The 27,463-nt window shown below is 46.0% G+C and overlaps 1 long non-coding RNA gene and 1 pseudogene across 1 annotated transcript; both read right to left on the bottom strand.

Annotated features, from left to right (window-relative positions):
- The window catches only part of LOC142492338 (HEAT repeat-containing protein 5B-like), a 44,196-nt pseudogene extending 16,790 nt beyond the window's left edge, over nt 1-27,406 (bottom strand).
- On the bottom strand, nt 22,848-26,346 carry LOC142493140 (uncharacterized). The gene is made up of 2 exons (XR_012801013.1): nt 26,295-26,346; nt 22,848-25,156 (listed from the first exon to the last, which is right to left on the bottom strand). It is a non-coding gene; the product is annotated as an uncharacterized LOC142493140 (long non-coding RNA).
- Nucleotides 27,407-27,463: the final 57 nt, after the last annotated feature.

The raw sequence follows: 27,463 nt of genomic DNA, 5'->3' as shown, positions 1-27,463 counted from the left end.
TGATCAAGGACCTGAGTAAGGCCGTGCGTATAGTGCCGGCGATGCCACCCAAAAACAAACACATTGCTGCCGCCGCCGCGTGCGCTTATAGTAAGCGCGAGAGCGGCAATGCGACGGAGCAGACTTTGGAAGCCGGGAATATTTGATTTTTAAGGGCTGTCACCTCATGTGACAGCCCCTGAACAAATCAAATGCCCGGGAGCATATAACTTTCGCTAGCTATGATGGGTGATGTCGCCGGTCGCGGGCACTATACGCACGGCCTAAGGAAGCACAGCATTGTAAAACACTGTACAGTACTGTACAGTATTGTACTGTACTGTTTTCACCAAAGTCACAAAAAATAAGTCCCAAAAATATATCAGTCAGTCAAATAAATGCACCTCACCTTCATGCCCTTTCAGTAAAAATACTGTACAGTAGAAGATATGCCCTCTCCTTCATCCTTCCTACATATTTTTAAAATAATTTTCCATTCATCCATGTTGTATCTGTCAGCACATAAGAAAAATCAGCTGACATTAAAGATTTTATTTCAATAAAGCCTACTGTATTTATTTTGGTTACAAATGCATTATTTACATCAGTTATGCACATATATGATGTTTGCAGTACAGTACATGCATTGTAAAGTGGAAAAAAGGTAGTGCTTCACTATAAGTACATTTTCACTTTACATACATGCTCCGGTCCCATTGCGTATATTAAAGCGGGGTATGCCTGTACACACATGCACAGACACACAGTTTGTGAGAGACATAAACAATGAGCAATATTTACCAAGCGGTGCTAAGCTGCAAGGCTTACAGTAACCTAGTAATTATGGCCCATTAAGTATTGAAAGACCAGATACATTTTGTTTCTTACCTTTCCTTTGGCGTGAGGAATACCCAAAGGACACTGATGTACACCGCCTAGTAGAGCAGCCATTGCAAAGCTGTAACCGCTTCAGGGGAATTCTTCAAGTTGTTTAGTCTTTCTACACACCTGTCCAGCAGCGGTGTAAGCTGAAAGGGTAGTGCCACAGCAACACAGCGCAGGCACCATGCAGCTGCGAGTCTGGCTGCCATGCTGGGGTGAAGGAGGACAGACGTCACTGTGTCCAAAAGTCCTAAATACAAACGGCAAAAGGTTGAAACACTTCATAGCAGTGCAAAGGGGAAACACGAAGACAAACTGCACTCACATGGTAGTTTCAGCTTTATGTGCTAAGCAGTTTTCTTGATTTGGCTTGTTTTAAAAATAGCCTTTGGGGCAACGCAGGTGTAGGCTGAAGAGGTTCAACATAGAGGGGTGTTAGGCCAAATAACAGGTGGATTCTCATATTTCTTCATATCCTCTTAAGGACTTTAGCATGTGAGAACGTATTTAAGTTTTCTGTTTTTATCCCATTATTTTCTGAAACGGTCTTTGAAACGCTTTTTCTTTAAACAATCACTATATATATATATATATATATATATATAACAAAAGAAACAGCGCACAATCCTAGGGCATTACCAGAAAAATTGGATTTATTATAAAAAGTAGGGGGGAAGACAATGCCCACTTACAAGATGGATTAAATAGAAATCACATAAAGGTTTCTTTATAACTGTGTGGTGGTACGGCTTTAAATGCCCACCGCCAGCTGAGGGAACCACCGGATTGTAGCCCGAGACACCATCTGCCTCTCGGGCTACGACACACACACACACACACACACACGCACGAACGTGTAACCTTTCCACTCCAAAATGTTGTCCGATATGGAGAACTGGTTGAAGGGTCCCTGTGTGTACAGGTCAACGTAAGAGCAGAATGCACAATAAAAATATTCATTACTATTACTGTACTAAATTAAACTGATGCCAGGGAAACCACAATGCAGGTTTCAATCACTAAATGAATGGTAAAAGCAATTATTTGGAGATGTGGTGCAGGCTTGGGAGACGAAGCAAAACAAAAACACACACCTCAAAAATGACTAGTTTAGAAGCCTGCTTCCATTATTTAGACTTTTAAGGATATTTTAGCAAAGAATTACAATGTACGTCTTGCTTTCTAATACATCCACACTATTACTGCCCTCACTTACAGAACAGGTACCTTGAGTAAAGTTCGGTAGTAGAATTCAGAGTTGATAATGGTATTATAGAACTCCAGGGTTATCACTTTGTAGGATGTATTAACCATCTCTTAACATTTGAGAATTCATGTATGTGCAGCCATGTAAGTTTTTCATGGCAGGGACTACCCAATCACATTGTTTTCAAAATGATTTATTGTTGACACTGTTACTAGCCAAAGTTGTATTTTTCATTTCCAAAAATGCTAAAAAATAAAACTCTGCTTCATTGTTGTACAGAAGTAGAAAATAATACACACAAGATGTTAATGGCTATTTTTTACTTTCTAGGCTATGTACGGCTGCTTATAGGTTTATACATATTGCAGAACAAACCTGTGTAACGCCAACTCTCACTTCTCGACTGATTGATCCTCCGCCTTTCAACATTTCTCCTCCACTCTTAAGGAATCCGGAGCCTCCCCGCAGAAATCCTGTGGCCATAAGTTCCAACACCTCCTCTAACGTGGCCCTCTTAACATTCTGTCGCATGACTTTAGTGAATAAGATAAAAAGTAAAACAAAACAAATTAAAAAAGTTCCAACACCTCCTCTAACGTGGCCCTCTTAACATTCTGTCGCATGACTTTAGTGAATAAGATAAAAAGTTAAACAAAACAAATTAAAAAAAAAAATCTAACTTGAAATGTACAGGTCATTGACGATGGCATTAGGAATGGAGCTCTTGTAGAGAAATAGAGATGTGCAAGGACAGCTGTCTAGGGATTTACACTAATAGTGTCTTCATCCCTCATTGGACTCTGGCTTTACTGCTGGGTTTCCTAATCCAAGAAGAAGTTTGATGCTTTGTTATTAAGCCGCACATGGCAAGACTCTACAATAATGAATTTCTGAGAGATTTCTCCTTGACCACTGGAATTTTACTAGAAGTACTTTGCTGGTTACTGACTGGGGATTTTGGTTATTCCCACCCACCTTCTGTACGAGTCCTAATGAATGCAACCGAGCTGCTGTAAACCTACCTGTTGCTTGCTTTGGCATTAATGCCGTGGCCATAACCGTTCCCAAGAGTTTAGAAACTGCGACTCTCACTCCATAGTTGGAGCCTTCTAAGGCCTTAAAACAAAGTGTTGCTACGTTCTCCAGCTCGGCTGTCCACATGAAAACGGCCTCGGTCTGCAGCTCCAGCAGGCACTGCGAAAAAAAAACATTACTTAAGTAATAATCTCCGAAGAACAGGGCATTACTGGCCAATAATTCCCTGGCTGGAAGAGTTGAAGGCCCGAGGCGCAGCCAAGGGACTTTAACCCAGACAGGGCATTATTGGCCAGTAATACCATGTTCTGAGGGGATTATTACTATTATAGGCTAAATGTAGGCTAATTATGTTTTCTTTACATTTTTCATAAAAAAAGATAGGACACTTTTGTAGTCATATTGATTTTTATCAGCATGATCAGCTACATTCTTATGTTTTTACTGCAAGTTTATTAAAAGAAAATTGTACATACACACAACCACCCTTTATAAATACACACACACACACACACACACACACACAGCAGCCCCCCCTATACACACAAACACACTCTGCAACCCCCCTCTATACGGAAACACACTCTGCAGTCCCCCCTCCTGTACACCCACAAACACACACAGCAATGCCCCCTGTAAACCCACAAAACTGCAGAGACACACACACATACCAAAACACACTCAACTCGTATTAACTCAATACGGCATAAACTGCAATACTAGGCAAGCTCCACAGGCAGCGAAAGGGTTACATTTAAAATGTTGAGCATTTCTATATAGCCACTTCATAAATCTGTTCCTGATCAACCCCATCCATAGAGGAGGAGCATAAATAAGTCTCAAATACCTTTTTTGTGCTCAAATTCAGTTTTAATGATCAGTACACTTAAGCCTTAAAGAATTTTACTGAGTTTTTAATGAAAAAAAAAAAAGGCACCTTTACAACAAATGTGAAAATTGAATATTCTCTAAAAGTAAAGTAGTAGAAGACTATGAGGCTTATTTGATAAGCTCCAAAGCACACCGATGTTGAAGTCTCTGGCATATATGGTTTAGTACTAAATTAAAAAATCTAACCCACGTGAATAATTGCGATAGGTATAATATCTGACATACTGTTGAACAATTATATCCAATAGTGTCTTTAGTATGTTGGTTCTTTCTTCAGAAATTACGAAGATACCTCTCAGATCTTAAGCTTAAATGCAACAATATGCAGGTAGTCTTTGTTATCCAACGTTTCTCTTTTGCAACAAATGGAATATCCAACGCTTTACAATGCAACCCTAAGGGCCGGTTTTTTAAGCCAGAATGCGTTATCCGATGCCTGAATGCGTTATCCAACGCTCACCGCCACTGATTAACATGGGACTCACTTTACAACGGTTTTACAATCCAACGCTACTTCCAGAACGGATTCCGTTGGATAACCGAGGACTGCCTGTACATGTATAATTACTTTCGTTCTACAATTGCTATTTAAATCTGAATAAAATACTGCTTTTTCACCAGCACAAAATGGTCATTTGCTACAAATTTGAGATAAAGCTACAAGTATCATCAGAAAATCATAAAAAGATTGACTACCCATTTGGAAGTTCATTAGTTATGTTATCAAGCAAACACAATAATATCCATTTAGTATTGCTTTGCATGATTGTCTACACCAGTGATTTTCAACCAGGGTTTCGTGGAACCCCGGGGTTCGCGAGCACCCCTCAGGGGTTCCACAGCCGCCATGGGGGGGGGGGAGAGCTGGGAGAACTCTCCTATGCTGTCCCAGGGCCCCGCGGCGGAACCCCCACATAGCAAGGACCCGGTGGCTACGGAGCTCAGCAGCAGCCACACGGTCACTGCTATCCTTCCTCTCCCTGCGTCGGAAGTCGTGTCAACTTCCTGCTGACAGGGGGGAGAGGAAGGATCAGGCAAGAGCACGCAGCTCCCTCAAAGAGAGAGAGAGAGGGGTGTGTCAGTCTCTGTGTGTCAGTGTTAGAGCATGTGTCAAAGAGTGTGTGTGTGTAAGCGAGAGAGGGAGTGTGTGTGTGTATGCGAGTGGGGGAGTGTGTGTGTAAGCGAGTGGGGAATGTTAGCGAGTTGCAGAGTGTGTGTGTTTGTATAAGCAAGTGGGGGAGTGTGTGTCAGCGAGTGGGGGGAGTGTGTGTGTGTAAGCGAGTGGGGGAGTGTGTGTGTAAGCGAATGGGGGAGTGTGTGTGTAAGCGAATGGGGGAATGTGTGTGTAAGCACATGGGGGAGTGTGTGTGTGTAAGCGAGTGGGGGAGTGTGTGTGTAAGCGAGTGGGGGAGTGTGTGTGTGTGTGTGTGTAAGCGAGTGGGGGAGTGTGTGTGTGTGTGTGTGTGTGTAAGCGAGTGGGGGAGTTTGTGGGTGTATGCGAGTAGGGAAGTGTGTGTGTGTGTGTGTATGAGAGTGGGGGAGTATGTGGGTGTATGCGAGTGGGGGAGTATGTGGGTGTATGCGAGTGGGGGAGTATGTGGTTGTATAAGCGAGTGGGGGAGTGTGTGTAATGGGGGAGTGTGTGTGTAAGCGAGTTGGGGAGTGTGTGTGTGTAAGCGAGCGGGGGAGTGTGTGTGTGTAAGCGATTGGGGGAGTGTGTGTGTGTGTGTGTGTGTAAGCGAGTGGGGGAGTGTGTATAAGCGAAGTTGGGGAGTGTGTGTGTGTAAGCGAGTTGTGGAGTGTGTGTGTGTGTAAGAGAGTGGGGTGTGTGTGTAAGCAAGTGGGGGAATGTGTGTAAGCAAGTGGGGGAGTGTGTGTGTAAGCAAGTGGGGGAGTGTGTGTGTAAGAGTAGGGGAGTGTAGGTGTGTGTATAAGCGAGTGGGGGAGTGTGTGTATAAGAGAGAGGGTGAGTGTGTGTGTATGCAAGTGAAGGAATGTGTGTGAGCGACTGGGGGAGTGGGTGTGTGAGCAAGTGGGGGAGTGAGTGTGTGAGCAAGCGAGTGAGGAATGTTAGCGAGTTGCGGAGTGTGTGTGTTTGTGTAAGCGAGTGGGGGAGTGTGTGCCAGCGAGTGGGGGGAGTGTGTGTGTATGTGTAAGCGAGTGGGTGAGTGTGTGTGTGTAAGCGAGTGGGGGAGTGTGTGTGTGTAAGCAAATGGGGGAGTTTGTGGGTGTGTAAGCGAGTGGGGGAGTGTGTGGGTGTGTAAGCGAGTGGGGGAGTGTGTGGGTGTATAAGCGAGTGGGGGAGTATGTGGGTGTATAAGCGAGTGGGGGAGTATGTGGGTGTATAAGCGAGTGGGGGAGTATGTGGGTGTGTAAGCGAGTGGGGGAGTGTGTGGGTGTGTAAGCGAGTGGGGGAGTGTGTGGGTGTATAAGCGAGTGGGGGAGTATGTGGGTGTATAAGCGAGTGGGGGAGTATGTGAGTGTATAAGCGAGTGGGGGAGAATGTGGGTGTATAAGCGAGTGGGGGAGTATGTGGGTGTATAAGCGAGTGGGGGAGCATGTGGGTGTATAAGCGAGTGGGGGAGTATGTGGGTGTATAAGCAAGTGGGGGAGTATGTGGGTGTATAAGCGAGTGGGGGAGTGTGTGTGTGTGTGTAAGCGAGTGGAGGAGTGTGTGTAAGCGAATGGGGGAGTGTGTGTGTGTAAGCGAGTTGGGGAGTGTGTGTAAGCGAGTTGGGGAGTGTGTGTGTAAGCAAGTTCCACAGCCGCCATGGGGGGGGGGAGAGCTGGGAGAACTCTCCTATGCTGTCCCAGGGCCCCGCGGCAGAACCCCCACATAGCAAGGACCCGGCGGCTACGGAGCTCAGCAGCAGCCACACGGTCACTGCTATCCTTCCTCTCCCTGCGTCGGAAGTCGTGTCAACTTCCTGCTGACAGGGGGGAGAGGAAGGATCAGGCAAGAGCACGCAGCTCCCTCAAAGAGAGAGAGAGAGGGGTGTGTCAGTCTCTGTGTGTCACTGTTAGAGCATGTGTCAAAGAGTGTATGTGTGTGTGTGTGTAAGCGAGAGGGGGAGAGTGTGTGTATGCGAGTGGGGGAGTGTGTGTGAGCGAGTGGGTGTGTGTGTGTATGTGAGCAAGTGGGGGAGTGTGTGTGTGAGCGAGTGGGGGAGTGTGCGTGTGTGTGTGTAAGCAAGTGGGGGGTGTGAGTATAAGAGAGAGGGGGAGTGTGTGTGTATGCAAGTGGAGGAATGTGTGTAAGCGAGTGGGGAATGTTATCGAGCTGCGGAGTGTGTGTAAGCGAGTGGGGAATGTTAGCGAGCTGCGGAGTGTGTGTGTGTAAGCGAATGGGGGAATGTGTGTGTGTAAGCGAATGGGGGAATGTGTGTGTGTAAGCGCATGGGGCAGTGTGTGCGTAAGCGAATGGGGGAGTGTGTGTGTAAGCGAGCGGGGGAGTGTGTGGGTGTATGCGAGTGGGGGAGTGTGTGGGTGTATGCGAGCGGGGGAGTGTGTGGGTGTATGCGTGTGGGGGAGTGTGTGGGTGTATGCGAGTGGGGGAGTGTGTGGGTGTATGCGTGTGGGGGAGTGTGTGGGTGTATGCGTGTGGGGGAGTATGTGGGTGTATGCGAGTGGGGGAGTATGTGGGTGTATGCGAGTGGGGGAGTATGTGGGTGTATGCGAGTGGGGGAGTATGCGGGTGTATGCGAGTGGGGGAGTATGTGGGTGTATGCGAGTGGGGGACTGTGTGTGTATGCGAGTGGGGGAGTGTGTGGGTGTATGCGAGTGGGGGACTGTGTGTGTATGCGAGTGGGGGAGTGTGTGGGTGTATGCGAGTGGGGGAGTATGTGGGTGTATGCGAGTGGGGGAGTATGTGGGTGTATAAGCGAGTGGGGGAGTATGTGAGTGTATAAGCGAGTGGGGGAGAATGTGGGTGTATAAGCGAGTGGGGGAGTATGTGGGTGTATAAGCGAGTGGGGGAGCATGTGGGTGTATAAGCGAGTGGGGGAGTATGTGGGTGTATAAGCAAGTGGGGGAGTATGTGGGTGTATGCGTGTGGGGGAGTGTGTGGGTGTATGCGAGTGGGGGAGTGTGTGGGTGTATGCGTGTGGGGGAGTGTGTGGGTGTATGCGTGTGGGGGAGTATGTGGGTGTATGCGAGTGGGGGAGTATGTGGGTGTATGCGAGTGGGGGAGTATGTGGGTGTATGCGAGTGGGGGACTGTGTGTGTATGCGAGTGGGGGAGTGTGTGGGTGTATGCGAGTGGGGGACTGTGTGTGTATGCGAGTGGGGGAGTGTGTGGGTGTGTAAGCGAGTGGGGGAGTGTGTGGGTGTATAAGCGAGTGGGGGAGTATGTGGGTGTATAAGCGAGTGGGGGAGTATGTGAGTGTATAAGCGAGTGGGGGAGAATGTGGGTGTATAAGCGAGTGGGGGAGTATGTGGGTGTATAAGCGAGTGGGGGAGCATGTGGGTGTATAAGCGAGTGGGGGAGTATGTGGGTGTATAAGCAAGTGGGGGAGTATGTGGGTGTATAAGCGAGTGGGGGAGTGTGTGTGTGTGTGTAAGCGAGTGGAGGAGTGTGTGTAAGCGAATGGGGGAGTGTGTGTGTGTAAGCGAGTTGGGGAGTGTGTGTAAGCGAGTTGGGGAGTGTGTGTGTAAGCAAGTTCCACAGCCGCCATGGGGGGGGGGAGAGCTGGGAGAACTCTCCTATGCTGTCCCAGGGCCCCGCGGCAGAACCCCCACATAGCAAGGACCCGGCGGCTACGGAGCTCAGCAGCAGCCACACGGTCACTGCTATCCTTCCTCTCCCTGCGTCGGAAGTCGTGTCAACTTCCTGCTGACAGGGGGGAGAGGAAGGATCAGGCAAGAGCACGCAGCTCCCTCAAAGAGAGAGAGAGAGGGGTGTGTCAGTCTCTGTGTGTCACTGTTAGAGCATGTGTCAAAGAGTGTATGTGTGTGTGTGTGTAAGCGAGAGGGGGAGAGTGTGTGTATGCGAGTGGGGGAGTGTGTGTGAGCGAGTGGGTGTGTGTGTGTATGTGAGCAAGTGGGGGAGTGTGTGTGTGAGCGAGTGGGGGAGTGTGCGTGTGTGTGTGTAAGCAAGTGGGGGGTGTGAGTATAAGAGAGAGGGGGAGTGTGTGTGTATGCAAGTGGAGGAATGTGTGTAAGCGAGTGGGGAATGTTATCGAGCTGCGGAGTGTGTGTAAGCGAGTGGGGAATGTTAGCGAGCTGCGGAGTGTGTGTGTGTAAGCGAATGGGGGAATGTGTGTGTGTAAGCGAATGGGGGAATGTGTGTGTGTAAGCGCATGGGGCAGTGTGTGCGTAAGCGAATGGGGGAGTGTGTGTGTAAGCGAGCGGGGGAGTGTGTGGGTGTATGCGAGTGGGGGAGTGTGTGGGTGTATGCGAGCGGGGGAGTGTGTGGGTGTATGCGTGTGGGGGAGTGTGTGGGTGTATGCGAGTGGGGGAGTGTGTGGGTGTATGCGTGTGGGGGAGTGTGTGGGTGTATGCGTGTGGGGGAGTATGTGGGTGTATGCGAGTGGGGGAGTATGTGGGTGTATGCGAGTGGGGGAGTATGTGGGTGTATGCGAGTGGGGGAGTATGCGGGTGTATGCGAGTGGGGGAGTATGTGGGTGTATGCGAGTGGGGGACTGTGTGTGTATGCGAGTGGGGGAGTGTGTGGGTGTATGCGAGTGGGGGACTGTGTGTGTATGCGAGTGGGGGAGTGTGTGGGTGTATGCGAGTGGGGGAGTATGTGGGTGTATGCGAGTGGGGGAGTATGTGGGTGTATAAGCGAGTGGGGGAGTGTGTGTAAGCGAGTTGGGGAGTGTGTGTGTGTACGCGAGTGGGGGAGTGTGTGGGGGAGTGTGTATGCGAGTGGGGGAGTGTGTGTGTATGCGAGTGGGGGAGTGTGTGTGTAAGCGAGAGGGGGAGTGTGTGTGTATGCGAGTGGGGGAGTGTGTGTGTGGGAGTGTGTGTGTAAGCGAGAGGGGGAGTGTGTGTGTTTGTGTGTGTAAGAGAGTGGGGGTTTGTGTAAGCAAGTGGGGGAGTGTGTGTGTAAGCAAGTGGGGGAGTGTGTGCGTAAGCGAGTGGGGGAGTGTGTGCGTAAGCGAGTGGGGGAGTGTGTGCGTAAGCGAGTGGGGGAGTTTGTGCGTAAGCGAGTGGGGGACTTTGTGCGTAAGCGAGTGGGGGACTTTGTGCGTAAGCGAGTGGGGGAGTTTGTGCGTAAGCGAGTGGGGGAGTTTGTGCGTAAGCGAGTGGGGGAGTTTGTGCGTAAGCGAGTGGGGGAGTTTGTGCGTAAGCGAGTGGGGGAGTTTGTGCGTAAGCGAGTGGGGGAGTTTGTGCGTAAGCGAGTGGGGGAGTTTGTGCGTAAGCGAGTGGGGGAGTTTGTGCGTAAGCGAGTGGGGGAGTTTGTGCGTAAGCGAGAGGGGGAGTTTGTGTGTAAGCGAGAGGGGGAGTTTGTGTGTAAGCGAGAGGGGGAGTTTGTGTGTAAGCGAGAGGGGGAGTTTGTGTGTAAGCGAGAGGGGGAGTTTGTGTGTAAGCGAGAGGGGGAGTTTGTGTGTAAGCGAGTGGGGGAGTGTATGTGTAAGCGAGTGGGGGAGTGTATGTGTAAGTGAGTGGGGGAGTGTATGTGTAAGCGAGTGGGGGAGTGTATGTGTAAGCGAGTGGGGGAGTGTGTGTATGCGAGTGGGGAAGTGTGTGTGTAAGCGAGTGGGGGAGTGTGTGTGTGTGTGTATGCGAGTGGGGGAGTGTGTGGGTGTATGCGAGTGGGGGAGTGTGTGTATTGTATTGTATGTCTTTATTTATATAGCGCCATTAATGTACATAGCGCTTCACAGTAGTAATACATGTGGTAATCGAATAAATAACAGATAATATAAATAACAGATCATGGGAATAAGTGCTTTAGACAAACATAACATTAAGGAAGAGGAGTCCCTGCCCCGAGGAGCTTACAATCTAATTGGTAGGTAGGGAGAACGTACAGAGACAGTAGGAGGGAGTTCTGGTAAGTGCGTCTGCAGGGGGCCAAGCTTTATGTATCATGTGTTCAGAATGTTCACAGTGCTATTCGTATGCTTCTTTAAGCAAGTGTGTCTTAAGGTGGGTCTTAAAGGTGGATAGAGAGGGTGCTAGTCGGGTACTGAGGGGAAGGGCATTCCAGAGGTGTGGGGCAGTCAGTGAAAAATGTTTAAGGCGGGAGAGGGCTTTAGATAAAAAGGGGGTAGAAAGAAGACATCCTTGAGCAGAACGCAAGAGTCGGGGTGGTGCATAGCGAGAAATTAGGGCTGAGATGTAAGGAGGGGCAGAAGAGTGTAAAGCTTTAAACGTGAGGAGAAGAATGGAGTGTGAGATGCGGGATTTGATTGGAAGCCAGGAGAGGGATTTCAGGAGGGGAGATGCTGAGACAGATCTAGGAAAGAGTAGAGTGATTCTGGCAGCAGCGTTTAGGGTAGATTGTAGGGGAGACAGGTGAGAGGCAGGAAGGCCGGACAGCAGGAGGTTACAGTAATCAAGACGGGAGAGAATGAGGGCCTGAGTCAGAGTTTTAGCAGTCGAGCAACAGAGGACGAGAGGGGGAGTTTGTGTGTGTATGTGTGTGTAAGCGAGTGGGGGAGTGTGTGTATGCGAGTGGGGGAGTGTGTGTGTAAGCGAGTGGGGGTGTGTGTGTGTGTGTGTATATGTAAGCGAATGGGGGAGTGTGTGTATATGTAAGCGAATGGGGGAGTGTGTGTGTGTAAGCAAGTGGGGGAATGTGTGTGTGTGTAAGCAAGTGAGGGAATGTGTGTGTGTGTGTGTGTGTAAGCAAATGGGGGAATGTGTGTGTGTGTGTAAGCAAGTGGGGGAATGTGTGTGTGTGTAAGCAAGTGGGGGAATGTGTGTGTGTGTGTAAGCAAGTGGGGGAATGTGTGTGTGTGTGTAAGCAAGTGGGGGAATGTGTGTGTAAGCAAGTGGGGGAATGTGTGTGTAAGCAAGTGGGGGAATGTGTGTGTAAGCAAGTGGGGGAATGTGTGTGTAAGCAAGTGGGGGAATGTGTGTGTAAGCAAGTAGGGGAATGTGTGTGTAAGCGTGGGGGAGTGTGTGTAAGAGTGGGGGAGTGTGTGTGTGTAAGAGAGTGGTGGACTGAGTGTGTAAGAGTAAGAGAGTGGTGGACTGTGTGTGTAAGAGTAAGAGAGTGGGGGAGTTTGTGTGTGTGTGTAAGCGAGAGGGGGAGTTTGTGTGTGTGTGTGTAAGCGAGAGGGGGAGTTTGTGTGTGTGTAAGCGAGAGGGGGAGTTTGTGTTGTGTGTGTAAGCGAGAGGGGGAGTTTGTGTGTGTGTAAGCGAGAGGGGGAGTTTGTGTGTGTGTAAGCGAGAGGGGGAGTTTGTGTGTGTGTAAGCGCGAGGGGGAGTTTGTGTGTGTGTAAGCGAGAGGGGGAGTTTGTGTGTGTGTAAGAGAGAGGGGGAGTTGTGTGTGTGTAAGCGAGAGGAGGAGTTTGTGTGTAAGCGAGAGGGGGAGTGTATGTGTAAGCGAGTGGGGGAGTGTGTGTAAGCGAGTGGGGGAGTGTGTGTAAGCGAGTGGGGGAGTGTATGTGTGTGCAAGAGGGGTAGAGTGAGGGGGGAGGGGAGAGTGTGTGGCGGAGGAAAGAGACAGGGGTAAGGGGGTGGGGGAGAGAGACGGGAGCGACGAGAGAATGGGGGCGAGGGTTGGGGTTCTTCAGAATTTCAAAATCGAATTCTGGGGTTCCCCAACCAAAAAAAGGTTTAAAACCACTGGTCTACACAGTATATTATTTGTTTTGTAGCTTCATGCAGTTCTTATTCACATTACACAGTGGTTACTCACCTTGGCTACAGCACATCATACAGCCATGGACCTGTCAGTCAGAAGGGAACGAGCGTTCTTGTAGATGTCTCTGTGGCTGGAAGATGCAGCCCCTCCGAGACCGCCAAGGACCTTCTGCAAACTCATTAGGATTTCACTGCGACCCTGCGACTTAAACGGCACAAGAGAACAGTCACAATACCAGATAACGTAGGACAACTTAAGCTTTATACAGTTGCATTCGCCCTTCTGTCTAAAAGGAAGTAAAGATAGATAATTGCAGCGACTATAAATCATAAATAAAAAAATTAAAAAAGTTACTTAACACTAGGTTTTAAATAAAAGAAAATAGCTACTTTATACCAACCTGAATATAGCAAATTTATGTGGAACTCTATTTTGATGTTATTTTCAGTGTATGTATGTATGTATGTATGTATGTATGTATGTATGTACCGTGTATGTGTTTCACTAGATGTGCTAAAACTGAGCTTTGTCTGTGTTTTATGTTCTGTCTCTGGTTTTAAATATATATTGCCATGCTCAGTAGCACTCCTCTGTGACACTCATATGCTTATATATATGGTGTGGTTATTTTGGGGGTTCAATAGGAGCTTGTTAGGTGTCCAGTATATATATATATATATATATATATATATATATATATATATATATATATATATATATATATATATATACACATTACAGCATAGCAGCAAAAAGGAGACAGCACTCAGGTGAATGAAAATGAATGTATTAAATACAGCACATAACTTGGAGTATAACTTGGAGTTATGTGCTGTATTTAATACATTCATTTTTCATTCACCTGAGTGCCGTCTCCTTTTTGCTGCTATGCGGTAATGTATACTTTTATTATTTATATGGGACATGCACCTATTCATTATTGAATTTCTATTGGAGTGCCAGTGATTTTTTATCACATATACATACATACATACATACATACATACATATATATTTTACATTGAAAACCGCATGCAGTCGAGTTGATCATAGTTTAGTCGCACCATCCTGGAGACACCTTCACTAGACTGATGATTTCCAGAGGTTAGATATGTTTCAGATCACTGCTTAACCAATAACGGAGTGTGATGGCATCTTTGGAAAGATGACTATGAGCACATGACTGTTCCGCGTACTCCAGCTACATCAGAGGTACTTGTAAAAAGCCAAAAACAGCTGTTACGATATGACTGCTCTTGAGAAATGTCCTAAGGGAGGACCGAAATGTTGAAAGCTTCATAAATAAATTGTATTATTCATGCATCGAGACCCGTCACCCTGCTTATATGATTTTGTGTTCAATTTTCATTAACTTCTTCTTACCAAGGCTCTAGAGCAGGAGTGGCCAACTTCAATACTCAATGTTCACCAACAGGTCAGGTTTTCAGGCTATCCCAGCTTCATCACATCAGTGATCAATCAGTTGCTCCGTTAGAATGGCAGCCACCTGTGCTGAAGCAGGGATATCCTGAAAACCTGGCCTGTTGATGGCCATTGATGAATGGAGTTGGCCACCCGTGCTCTAGATATTCGTAGAAACTGGGATCATAAACTCGAGAAGTTTTTAGAAGGCCATCTAATTGTGCATCTTACCTCAGCACTTTTCAGTGACTTTAAGAGGTTATTCACGGTTTCAGGAAAGGAGCTTCCCAGCATCCTACCCATCTTCTCATAAAATGCTCCGACACAAGCAACAGCGGCCCTGAAAGAGGCAGAAGCTATCAGTACCCATTTCAAGTACATACATCAAAATAAGCGTTTAGAATAAGTGCTAATGTATGGTCCCGTGTGTGACCCGGATATATAGATACAGATAAAATATACACAGATGCTGGTGACCCTGATAGTACCTCAGCAGAACAGTTTTGTCTGTAATTAGCATTCAGTTATGCATTTGTTACAAATTGTTGCCAGAGAAGGACCGCGGCTGATTAAATAGTCTGCTTCAGTATGTACAAGACTATTAAAAAGAATATTAAACTAAATACCTTCCAGTCCAGTGTACCAGACTGGTTGCAATATGGATATGAGGGACCTTGTAATAACTGGCACATGCAAAGATAGATGGATAGCTTGTGCCTCAGTGTGGTATATATGTTGGAACCAGTCTCATGTCTGTCAATGATGTACCGGACAGACAGCTGTATATATAACCACAACTGATTGAATGGTTACTCTAAGAGAGTACACGGTGGAGTTAGTAGTGAGTGATCAGTGCACAGTATCTCAAACTCACATACTAAATATTTCCAGAGGTTGGTATACCTAGAAATAGTACTCAAATCTTAAGGGTAAACAAAATAAATGAAATAAAAAGGTCCTTAAAGGCGACGCAGGGTATTAAAAATGAACACTAAAGCTACTGTGTAGCTAGGGAAAAGAGGCTTCAAAGTGGGAGCCTTAGACACCCTAATGGGTTAAGTATACACAAGGTCTCCCACAAGGCGCACTAACAGTATCTAGTTAGTGCCATAGATAGCCTAAGCCTATATGGAAGCAGTGAAACAAATGTATAATACAAGCTAAACTGTAAGCTGCTTCTCAGGGTCCTCCGTGGAAACAGCACAAATAGTACAGTAGGGATAAGCAGGTATCTGGGTATATTGCTAATATGTCAGTAGGTGTTTAAAAAGATACCCGAAAACCAGTTGGTAATAGTGACCTATGTATAGGGTATGTATATATAAGTAGTGTCACCCAGGTTGCTCAGGGAAGTGGACACAGTTCAAAGGGTATCAGGCAATCAGACTTATCAGTTGACCTGAATATATACACTATTCCACATTTAATGTAATGGAGATCTATACAGGTCGTTGGGTATATACTGTGCATATGTGCAGTGTGGGTGCAGCGGATATGGTCTCCAATACACTCAAACATGTAAAAGTACCAAGATAGATAGTACCTGAGTGGATGAGACCAGAATGCGTTATGAACACTGCATCAATCGGATTATATCTACAGAGATTCCACCCGGCGTGGTGTATTCATGAACACCACAGAACGTTAGCTAGCCGGGTGGAGAGAAGTATATCTCATATAGCAGCAAGCCTAGATATAGCTCAGCCCTGTGAAGGCTGCCACGGGGCTACGCTAGACGCCACCGCACTGACACATGTGCTGACGTCACAGAGGAGTGGCCACCACCGACGGCCGTTTCGCGTCGCACTGACGCTTTCTCAAGGTGGCCCCGCCTCTATGGTAGCCGAACGTTTAAATAGGCGAGCGTAGCCTTGGCAACAGTGGCGCTAAGTTAAGTATATGTGTTAGTAATAAAACATGTGTTTGTGTTGCTATTTATTTGTGTGAAAGTTCTGGCTGGCTTCCTGATAGAACCTGAGTAAATTCAGAACAGTAAGGCAGCAAATGAAGGGTTGCCGAGACGGATAAGCGAGTGATTGTATGCAATAGACACTAAATGGTAGAATGGAGGCATATACCATCAGGGGTAAATATGTTTACAAATATATCAATAAATCTATAAACATATGCCATCCAAGAGGCTCATGGTGATACGGAACAGAGAGATAGTACCTAGCTGTAAATGTGCCAGTACATAATGCTGGGATATGGAGTGGATACAGTATAGGCTATGGTGTATAAGGGGTGTTACAGCCCAAATGCTGGAGCCAAAGTGAATATCACACTTACACCCCATGGTTATCAGATCCTGGCAGTATGAGTACATATGGTCTTATCGTGATGTCAAAAGTGGCATAAGGTATAAAAAATATTCTAACCAATAAATGCGGCAAACATAAATCCCTTATTTAAACCCTGCGGATAGAGTTCCTAGGGTATAAATCCACTTTGCCTCGTTTTTGAGGAGTTCTCTGTCCCAGTCACCCCCTTCTGATTGTTTCTGGGAGTTGGTATATGCCCTTAAAACGTAAGTTGGAAATGTCACCTCCATGTGCAGTGTTAACGTGTTTGGCAAGTGGGGTGTCAGTTTTATTGCGTATGGTCCCTATGTGTTCTAGGACCCTACGTCTCAGCTGCCGACTTGTTTTCCCCACATATTTCTTGCCGCATGTGCACACTGCTTGGTAGATCACCCCAGTAGTTCTGCAGTTCACAAAATTCCGTATTTTAAAGGTTTTACTATCATCCCAATTACCAAAGGTTTTGGTGACCTGAACGTACTGACATGCACGGCACCCCTTGCACTTATAGTTACCCGGAGATCTTTTGTCTAGCCAAGTGCCTGAAGTGATGGGTTCAAGATGGCTATGGACTAGAAGATCCCTGATGTTAGTAGATCTTCTGCTGACCATAGTTGGTCTGGGTTTCAAGACTCCCCGTAGATCCGTGTCCTCTAAGAGAACATGCCAATGTTTGTTGACAATGTTAAAGATGGTTTTCCATTGTCTATTATAAGTGCCAATGAGGCGAATTGTTTTTTGCTCACGTGGTTTGGGTTTGGGATTCAGCAGAGATGCCCGGTGTGTATGCTTGGCTCTATTATAAGCCTTCCTAACGCTGTTCTTACTATAACCTCTCGAGAGCAAGCATTGGCACATAGATTGTGCTTGTGATTCAAATTCTTCATCATTCGAGCAATTTCTCTTAACTCTCAAATATTGGCCAGTTGGAATGCCATTTATGAGATTCTGAGGGTGATGACTATCAGCGTGGAGTAAACTATTAGTTGCGGTGGTTTTACGATGAATTGTAGTCTCAATTCTACCATTGGTTGCACAAGTTATTTTAAGATCTAGGAAGACTATGCTGTCAGGCCCTATATCGTAAGTGAGTCGAAGGTTAAGGGAATTACAGTTAAGTTTGTTGATGAAGTCAACAAACAGTGTACGAGGTCCCTTCCAGAGAATAATGATATCATCAATGTATCTTGCCCATAAAATAATATGGGTAGTGTAGATATCATTTTCTTCAGAGAACACTATTTCTGCCTCCCACCACCCCAGGTACAGGTTCGCATATGAGGGGGCACAAGTCGTCCCCATTGCAGTCCCCTGTACCTGGTGGTAGAGTTTGTTGTTAAACAGAAAGTAGTTCTTCGTCAGTACAAACCAAAGCAGTTGTTCAATGAATTTGTTATGGTTATTGTACAATAGGCCCCTGGTTTTCAGAAAGTACAGTGTGGCATTTATGCCATGTTCGTGTATGATGCTCGTATATAAGGCCTCAACGTCCATGCTAATGAGTGTTTCATTATCAACCACAATATCATCAATTCGTGTGAGAATATCTGTGGTATCTCTCAAATAGGACGGAAGTGCTACCACGAACGGTCTCAGTACTTTATCCAAATAGACACTTGCCTGTTCACTCAAGTTGTTAATCCCGGAGACAATTGGTCGTCCCGGTGGTGGCCTCGTAAGCTTGTGGATTTTTGGGAGGCTATAGAATGTGGCTATTTTAGGGACCTTATTGTACATGCCATTCAATTCACGCTTGTTGATCACATTATCTGCTAAGCCTGTATTGAGGATGGTGAGTAATTCCTGATTGTACTGAATAGTTGGGTCCTTACTCAGGACCTCGTAGCAGGTTCGGTCGGATAGGAGCCTCAGGTTTTCTTTGATACAGTATTCTCCTCTCTTCCCATAATCACAATGTTCCCCCCTTATCAGAGGATTTGATGACTATTGACGAGTTTGAACATAGATCATCCAAGGCCTTTCTTTCCTGAGCACTAAGGTTACCAGTGTTGGTAGCATATCTAATATTTTCCAAGTCGGTAACCACCAACTTGGTAAATACCTCCACATTGGGACAAATTCCTAATGGAGGAATAAACGTGGCTCTGGGTTTGAGATCTGTGAATGGCCCCTCACCAATAGGTCTATTGGACTCTTCTTCAAGTGAGGCCAGGTTGAGAAGGTTCTCACGGTCAAGTTGGTCTAAGTCAGGTAGGCTTAGGTTCTTATTAATAAAGTCCTCTCTCCGTTTAAAGAACTTATGTAACAATAAATTACGCCCAAAAAGGTTAACGTCCTTCACCCATTCAAAGATGTTACGGTCGGATGAAGGGGAAAATGACAAGCCTTTTGAGAGAGCTTTCAAGTGGAATTCGTCAAGGGCTAATTGAGACAAGTTAATCACTTGACTATTCTCCTCCTGTGATGTTGTCAATACCTGCGCCTCCTTCTCGACCGCCTCCTCCCTCCTTGACCCCTGAAACCCCATTGGTCTCTGTCTTGAAGATCTACTCCTCTTACCCCTTCGTGTCTTGGATTTGGAAAAGGAATTACACTGTCTGTATCCTTGCCTAAAAAAGAGTTTTGCCCACCTTCAACTCCTGTATGTCTAAGTTCTAATTCGCCCTCATCGTTGGAAGTGTCCCAATCAGTGCTGGAATCATTGGGTGTGGGCCTGAATGTTTTTTTAGGGTTATCGTGTTTGAACACATACTCATCCACTCAGGTACTATCTATCTTGGTACTTTTACATGTTTGAGTGTATTGGAGACCATATACGCTGCACCCACAATGCACATATGCACAGTATATACCCAGCGACCTGTATAGATCTCCATTACATTAAATGTGGAATAGTGTATATATTCAGGTCAACTGATAAGTCTGATTGCCTGATACCCTTTGAACTGTGTCCACTTCCCTGAGCAACCTGGGTGACACTAATTATATATACACATACCCTATACATAGGTCACTATTACAATATACCCAGGTTACTATTAGCAATATACCCAGGTACCTGCTTATCCCTACTGTACTATTTGTGCTGTTTCCACAGAGGATCCTGAGAAGCAGCTTACAGTTTAGCTTGTATTATACATTTGTTTCACTGCTTCCACATAGGCTTAGGCTATCTATGGCACTAACTAGATACTGTTAGTGCGCCTTGTGGGAGACCTTGTGTATACTTAACCCATTAGGGTGTCTAAGGCTCCCACTTTGAAGCCTCTTTTCCCTAGCTACACAGTAGCTTTAGTGTTCATTTTTAATACCCTGCGTCGCCTTTAAGGACCTTTTTATTTCATTTATTTTGTTTACCCTTAAGATTTGAGTACTATTTCTAGGTATACCAACCTCTGGAAATATTTAGTATGTGAGTTTGAGATACTGTGCACTGATCACTCACTACTAACTCCACCGTGTACTCTCTTAGAGTAACCATTCAATCAGTTGTGGTTATATATACAGCTGTCTGTCCGGTACATCATTGACAGACATGAGACTGGTTCCAACATATATACCACACTGAGGCACAAGTGCCTCATCTATCTTTGCATGTGCCAGTTATTACAAGGTCCCTCATATCCATATTGCAACCAGTCTGGTACACTGGACTGGGAGGTATTTAGTTTAATATTCTTTTTAATAGTTTTGTGTGTCTATTCCTTCATTCATTTTACCCTTATATATTAATAAAGGTCATTTTATTCATTTAAGTTCATTACCACACGAGTGCTTGTTTAAAAGGGGTCCTTTCTTGCCTAGGCAAGCGTAGTTTTTGTTACCTGATTTCTTTACCCCTGGCACCGTCTCTTAGACAGTAGCTTGAGGTTACATCCCCTCTTCCCCCCATCCCATTTATTTTCAGTATGTACAAAACAGATGGTCACCCTACTGCAGCCTTCAAACTTACAGTTTAGTTGGTAGATAGGCAGCAGTGTCGTCTTTACTCTTGATCATTTCATTGCACTTGTCCAGGATTTGGAAGACAGTGAAAGTGTCTCCAATGCTGTAGAGTGTGGCAAGGTTCTTGGCTAATAGTTTGCGAGTGGGCGGTCCTGGGGAGCTGCTTATGAGACCGGTGACCTGTTCCACGAGCTTCTTCTGGTTGTCTTTGATGTCCGTCTGTGATAGGAATGTACTTTTATTTAGTTTACATCTCGTGTATGCAGCACAATACAAGAAGTTTGCAATCTACACATTAGTTCCTGAAACACAAAAAGGTCGAACAGCCTTGCCCACGGTCACAAGGAGCAGACCCACAGCTCACCAGTTTACTGAACAGTGCCTTAACCCTTCATTGCCAGAGAATAAGCAAAATATTGGTAAGTGAGAGATTCCATGTTCTAAATATACACATTGAATAAAGCATTGCCAAGCAATAAATCCCTTTCACTAAATTGGTATACATAAATTGAGAAACAAATGTCATGTGAAAGGCTTCGGGGACAATATTTAGCTTTGTCCATTAAGTGAAATGCAATCAATTGTGCTGCCTTGTTTGCAGTAAAAAAAAAAGCAGTTAATGTATTTGTGCTAGTCATTGTGCCATCAAGAAATAAAATATGGGTGGTATTCAGCACTCCAAGCTGGATGACATTTAAAGGGTCAAGTCCTCAGTAGGAACCAAGTGTATTGATGGCAGTGACATGGTTAAGGGGTTACATCTGGGTGATCGATTACTTGAAACCACAATCTGACATCTATAAGTATTTATAAAGACATTTTTTTTACAGTTTGTTTGGAAACATGAGCTGCGACTCAGGAGGTGTTATATTGCCTCTAGTTACTACCTTCTGTGTTTATCACTGTTTCCAACATGCATTTGTCCACACAAAACTCTCCTCTTGCCCCTCTCCTTATCTTTGTTGGCTCTCTGATAAGGACAGTGAGGGCTATGGGTAAATTAAATACTTAATTGGAAAACTCACACTCATTCAGAACGCCTTAAGACATACAATTTGTAACTAACTTCAAATGCAACAAAAGTAGCCAGATCTTAGCTTTTAGCATTGTTACATGTATTTAAGGATGCAAATTTAAAATGGTTAAAAAGTGTTTTCAAAAACGATTGTGGTTGGTTACATGGGATTTAACTGTTTCCAAAGAGATAACACACATATAATGTATTAGAATGTTAGAAACAGAAGGAAATATAGAAGATACTAGCTGATATACCCGGCGTTGCCCAGGCGTGGAAGGGCAGGGGGCATGGAGTGGAAGGGCGGGGGGGGGGAGGGGGTGTGGAAGGGTAGGGGGGGTGAGGGGCGTGGAAGGGCGGGGGGAGGGGCGTGGAAGGGCGGGGGAGGGGCGTGGAGGGCAAAGGTCAGGGGGGCAAAGGGCAGGGAGGGGCAGGGGGGGCATCACAGCCACAGGCTGCACCCACTGACACAGGGAACTTCACAGCCACAGGCTGCACCTTGTCCCACACAGAGCTGCACCCACTACCAGGCTAAGGACAGACCCAGTCACGTCCTGTACAAAGGCCGTGGCACTTACACACCCCCTGCACACAGGCCGCGGGTGGCACTGACCTGCCGGTAGCCGCTGTCCGTGGGGTTGAAGTCGCTGCCCCTGGGCCGCAGGGAGAGCTGCAGGTGTGGGAACCCGTGCAGCCAGTACAGGAGGCGGGTCACAGTGCGGAGAGTGCGGGGAGAGGACACAGCGGCATCCCTGGGAGGAGGAGAGCGCGGGGGCGCGCAGCGCGTGCACACAATTGAAAGCCATGGGGGGTGTCCCGGGTGCTCGATCCGCTCCCCCGCTGACTGTAGCGGCCCCGGGGGGGGGGGGGGGGGGGGGGGTGGTGAAAGCGCGGGAAACAGGGAGACACGGGGAGAGGTGTGCGCATGGCATCCCGGGGAGGAGAGCGTGGGGCGCGCGGCGCGTGCTTGAGAGCTGTGGGGGGTGTCCCGGGAGCTCGCTCCGCTCCCCCGCTGACTGGTGTGGGGGGGGGGGGGGTGGGGGTAAAAGCGCGGGAAACGGGGAGACACGGGGAGAGGAGGAGGTGCGCGCGGGTCACGATGAGTTGTAGGCTGATGTTCGAGGAGGAAGAGGCGGAGCCTCCGGGACCGGCGGGTAAGAGAGCGGGAGATGTGTGTGTGTGTGTCGTCACTCTGCCTCAGGCCAATGAGAGGTGTGCGGGGGCGGGCGGCCCAAGGGACCAATGAGATTTCCCCTAGGGACACAGGAGATGCAGACAGGCATACAGTGCTTTCACAAATATATAATAAGATATGATGTGACTTCAGTCAACTAAATGCATTATTGTATAATGAGAATTAAGAATCTATGGGCAGCACTACTATGTGTCACGGGAGACCAGGTTTATTAACACCTTTTTATGACGGGATCATTGATTGAACAAAGCAAGGAGGTAAAAGAAATTGTAATTTATTTCAGGAAAAGACATACACACAATGTAACACAATTTACAACGTTAACACACTTACTGGGAACAGGGCTAACGAATACATCTATCCTAAGAATGAAATTCCCAAAAATGACCTCTGTAGGAACCCTTTTCCTTGACCGGTAGGTACTCACGAAAGTCCTGGAACTGATCTCGGCGCAATGCCAACTGCGACCGCTACGTTCTCAAAAAGCGGGACTTAGAAACTTTTCTGAGTTGAAAATCTTTAAAGCCGGCTCGAGTCTATTCAGTAGAGAGCATCTTTGAATTTGCCGCTGTTGGTTTGGCACTTGGAATCTGCGCTCCTGATTGGCTGCAAGTCCCTTTATGGGTTTCAGTGTCTCCCTCACTAACATCTGCAGCCTATCAAAGCGTGGGAATTCTCCTGCCAGCCAATCACCGATTTGCCAGTATTGTAAAGCTGGGTGGGCACCTTTCTCAGTCTGTCAAGGGGCATGCGCCAACCTGGCACCTCTGCCTTTTTGCATACTGAGCCCACCCGCTGTCCAGGCTCCACAGAGTATGGGTTCTGGCAAACGGTGGTCGGATAGCCCCGTGTTAGCCCAGGAGGCGGGTACTCAAGCAGAACTGCAGTACCCCTCCTGTTCTAACACCTTGGCATCCCTGAGACTTTCAAGTCCTGACTTCTCACAGACCCATAGGCACCAAGCGTGGTAGCCATCTGGTCTGCTCGGAAGCCATGACTTGGAAATCCCACAGTTCATTTACAGGTTACCAGTACATATACCTATTAAATATAATCCTTTAATAAAATATACTGTGTCTTATGTGTGGTAAAATATATAAGTCTCTGTTCTGGTGTCAGGGATGGAGTGAGTGTATATAGCACCTACCCTCACTAGCCCTCATACTTGGCACACTTTAGAAAAATAACTTGTAAAACTTTTACACACACGAACCACTCTCAACTTTATCACTTACCTGGAGTGCCCCCTGAACCGCAATACTAGGTCCAGGGTACCTGGGCATGTATCTGGGTACCACTCTTTATACTAGGGACCCCATGGGTGACCGTAGGTATACATTAGCCCCTTCATGCCCGTTTACCTTGTCTGGAAGATGCTGCAGCAGGAATCCTGGCGGTGAGTAACAATAGCGTTTTCAGAGTCAGGGTTTGCCCGGAGCAATGTGCTTGGCTGTATCCGAGAATCTCACTCGATTCCCGGATCCAATTCCTGGGGTATCCCATAACTCTGTAACCCCGATACATACCCACATTCTGTGAAGAATTTCTCTGACAAACCAGCTCTGAAACTTACAGCCTAGAAACCTCCCGATCCCAGCATCCCAGGAAAGGCAAAACACACATGATTCTTTATTGTCGCATAATTTGCACCCAGTCACAGTAATGCATTTAGGACATCTGGGTCCAAGAGCTGACACTCTAGGACCTCAACTCACGGATCAGGGGTAAGCAAGTGGGCTGAACCTTTATTAGTGAGCTTGGTTAACCCCTTCACCGTTACACTATGGTGCTCAAAACTTCACAGACCAGTGTTTCTGTGCAGGCAATACATATTACTTCTTTGCAACTTTTTCTGTGTACATCAGCGCCGCCCCAAAAGCGGGCGCCTGATGGGGTTCTCCCAGACCTGCTCCCATCTGCACAGAACCAGCGTGCCAAGGATTAACATTTGCTTGTACTATGTGGAACATCAACTCTACCCAATGGAATGTTAAAGAGCCAAGAGGGCAAAGGCCTTTGAATTCACAGCTGCATTCAATCTGAACCATTTCAGTGTACATCTGTGTCGCCCCAAAGGCTGACAGACTTTGGCGCAGCCGTTGGACAGTCAAAGGGTGTGAGCTGTTTGCTGATATTAAAGGTTCTTATTTCAATCTGAAACTCAACAGCCCTTTTATCCCCTCTACCCAATTTTCCAACTCGGTCCATGAAATGTATAACTTCTGTTCTTGTAATGTAACCATATATTGTAATAACTCTATGCCAAGGACAAACCTGAAAACGAGGTTCCTACCTGGTAAAACATTTTTATATAAAAAAAAAAAACTGACCTGTTGACCTAAATAATTACCGCCTCATTTTTTTAAATACTCTTACTTTTCAATTAAATATAATTTTCCAGAAGTAAATAAAACACAAGGATAGGATCATTGTTGAGCCTTGCAGCCACAAATCTACCATGTAAAAAGTGCTTACAAAAAATATTTGAGGAACACTACTTGGCTCAGGAGTTGCTAGGGCAAGTCCAAAGCTGCAGAGACCAGGGCTGAGGCATTCAAGGAGCCGTCCTACAGGGCAGCAAAAAAGTGAAACAAATTATTAATCATGATGACTCAATGAAAAACATGACTGAGGTTCCTATGAATAATGTGCATCTTTCTATTATCACCAGGTCCTACGTAATGGCTTGATACAGTGGCTCAGTGAGTAAAGACACTGACTTTGATAACGACACAGAGTTTGAAAATGGAAACTGAGCAGGGGTTCAAATCCCGGTGTCAGCTCTTCGTGACCTTGCACAAATCACTTTATCTTGCTGTGCCTCAAACTAAAAACAAATTGAAAAGCTCTTCAGGGCTATATACAATGCTGCATACTGTGCACTATACTGTAATTGTGAAGTGCTTTGTGTTTAGAAGAAAAGGGCTATATGAAATAAAGTTATTATTGTCACCCACCTTTGATACGTGAATGAGACCGCAGTCACCATTATTAATATATGCACAGGAGTGAATGACAGGTGCTACAAGGGTATTTATACAGTAGTACCAGTGTTGATCAAAAGAATGATCAGAAAGAATCCCCTTATAAATAGCACTCAATTGTCATATATATTATTTAGAGTGGACACAAATGGTCCTGCTGTAAATTACAACAAATCTATTGTTGTAATTTCCAGCAGGACCATTTGTGTCCACTCTAAATAATATATATGACAATTGAGTGCTATTTATAAGGGGATTCTTTCTGATCATTCTTTTGATCAACACTGGTGCTACTGTCACCCACCTTTATCTGTTTGGCTAATAACGATAGCATAATTAGTTCTTAAATAGAACAGCTGCGTTGCACAGCGACATATATATTCCCAATAGCGCTATGTACATTAATGGCGCTATATAAATAAAGACATACAATACAATAGTGGTGCTATTTTTCTTGCAGAACCTAATCCTCAATACAATAGCTGTAATGAAGTCACTAGGATAGCAATATAAACAAGAAAACTTCCATAACGAAAAAGTAGCCGACACTGACATTCTACCTCATGGCTTTTTGCTATAGGACTTTTCTGTAATGTGTTTCATTTGACTGTGCATATTATTTTTGGTTTCGATTATTTATATGATTTATCAAAGCGCGATACAGAGTATCACTCTCTTTCTGGCTGTAACTGCCATTCAAATGTTTTTGGAAGTTTCTTACCTTTTTTGCCTTCGTTACAGTTTACATGCAAAAAAAATAAAATAAAGAGTGGGTCAGCAATTTGCTTGTAGGTAGAGCTCACAATGGGTCTTATCCCTAAAACACACCAGAGCATTTGGTTACCATGGAAATACAGTATGTCCAGCAACAAATATACACATACTGTACTTGTGTTACATTTAACCGGTTATCTCTCTTTGTCCTTATCTAGGATTGCCCTTTAAGCACTTTTTAGATAGAATACTAGTTATGTAATTATTCAAAGGAAATACAACTGATTTCCACATAAAACATGTAATGAATGCTGAACACAGACTTCTTGGTGTATTAATTAAATGCATTGACAGAATGGGTGACAATTCATAAAATGTTAATCAAGAAACCTACCCTGTTTGCAGCGGTAAGTACTTTGTCCAGGAACCGCAACCATTCAAAGATGAAGACAGACTTCTTAGCCTCTGTGATCTGCACCAAGGCATCTTCCTTCAGCAGCAAGCTGTGAGCCAGCTCAATTCCTGCTCTGATGCTTTGTCCACCTCAGATCCCTGATGCCTGAGGAAGACAAACAAGTTAGCACCTATTTACACACAATGTCTTACTGCTCTCTCCTGGTCAGACACCCGCTAATGATTTGTAATGGATATAAGAGCCCCTGCTACCACTCCCCTGGGTATTTGCATCTCTCTAAATCCTCCCCAGATTATGCACCCTCCTTTATTACCCTTCCAGGTTACACTCTCCCCAATTATTATCCCTCCCCAGAATATACAGCCCTTATCTCCCAAACCTCAGGATATATACCCCTCTTATTTCCCCTCCCAAGGATATATGCATCCACTTTTTTTTTTATCACTCCCCAGGATATATACACACATCCCTTATTCCCCTTCCCCAGGATGGGTGGATACATCCATCTCACATTAGCCCTCTCTGGTTATACACCTGCTGTCAGATGCCTCTGCGGATTCCTCTTCCAGGAAGCTTCTTCTCTCCCTTCACCACACGTCGTGAGCGCGACAAACAAAAACGCGTCATGAGCGCGACAAGCAAAACAGGCTGCTGGTCCTCGGCCGCGCGTTGACACAATCACGTTTGCGGTAGCCATCTTGCATACGGTCAACTGTGCCCCTGACAGCCTCGCTCCCCGGCAACAAATCAATAATATAAAA

This window comes from Ascaphus truei, chromosome 4 (genome assembly GCF_040206685.1).
Source record: "Ascaphus truei isolate aAscTru1 chromosome 4, aAscTru1.hap1, whole genome shotgun sequence".
NCBI lineage: Eukaryota > Metazoa > Chordata > Amphibia > Anura > Ascaphidae > Ascaphus > Ascaphus truei.
This window is presented reverse-complemented; position numbering and strand designations above follow the sequence as displayed.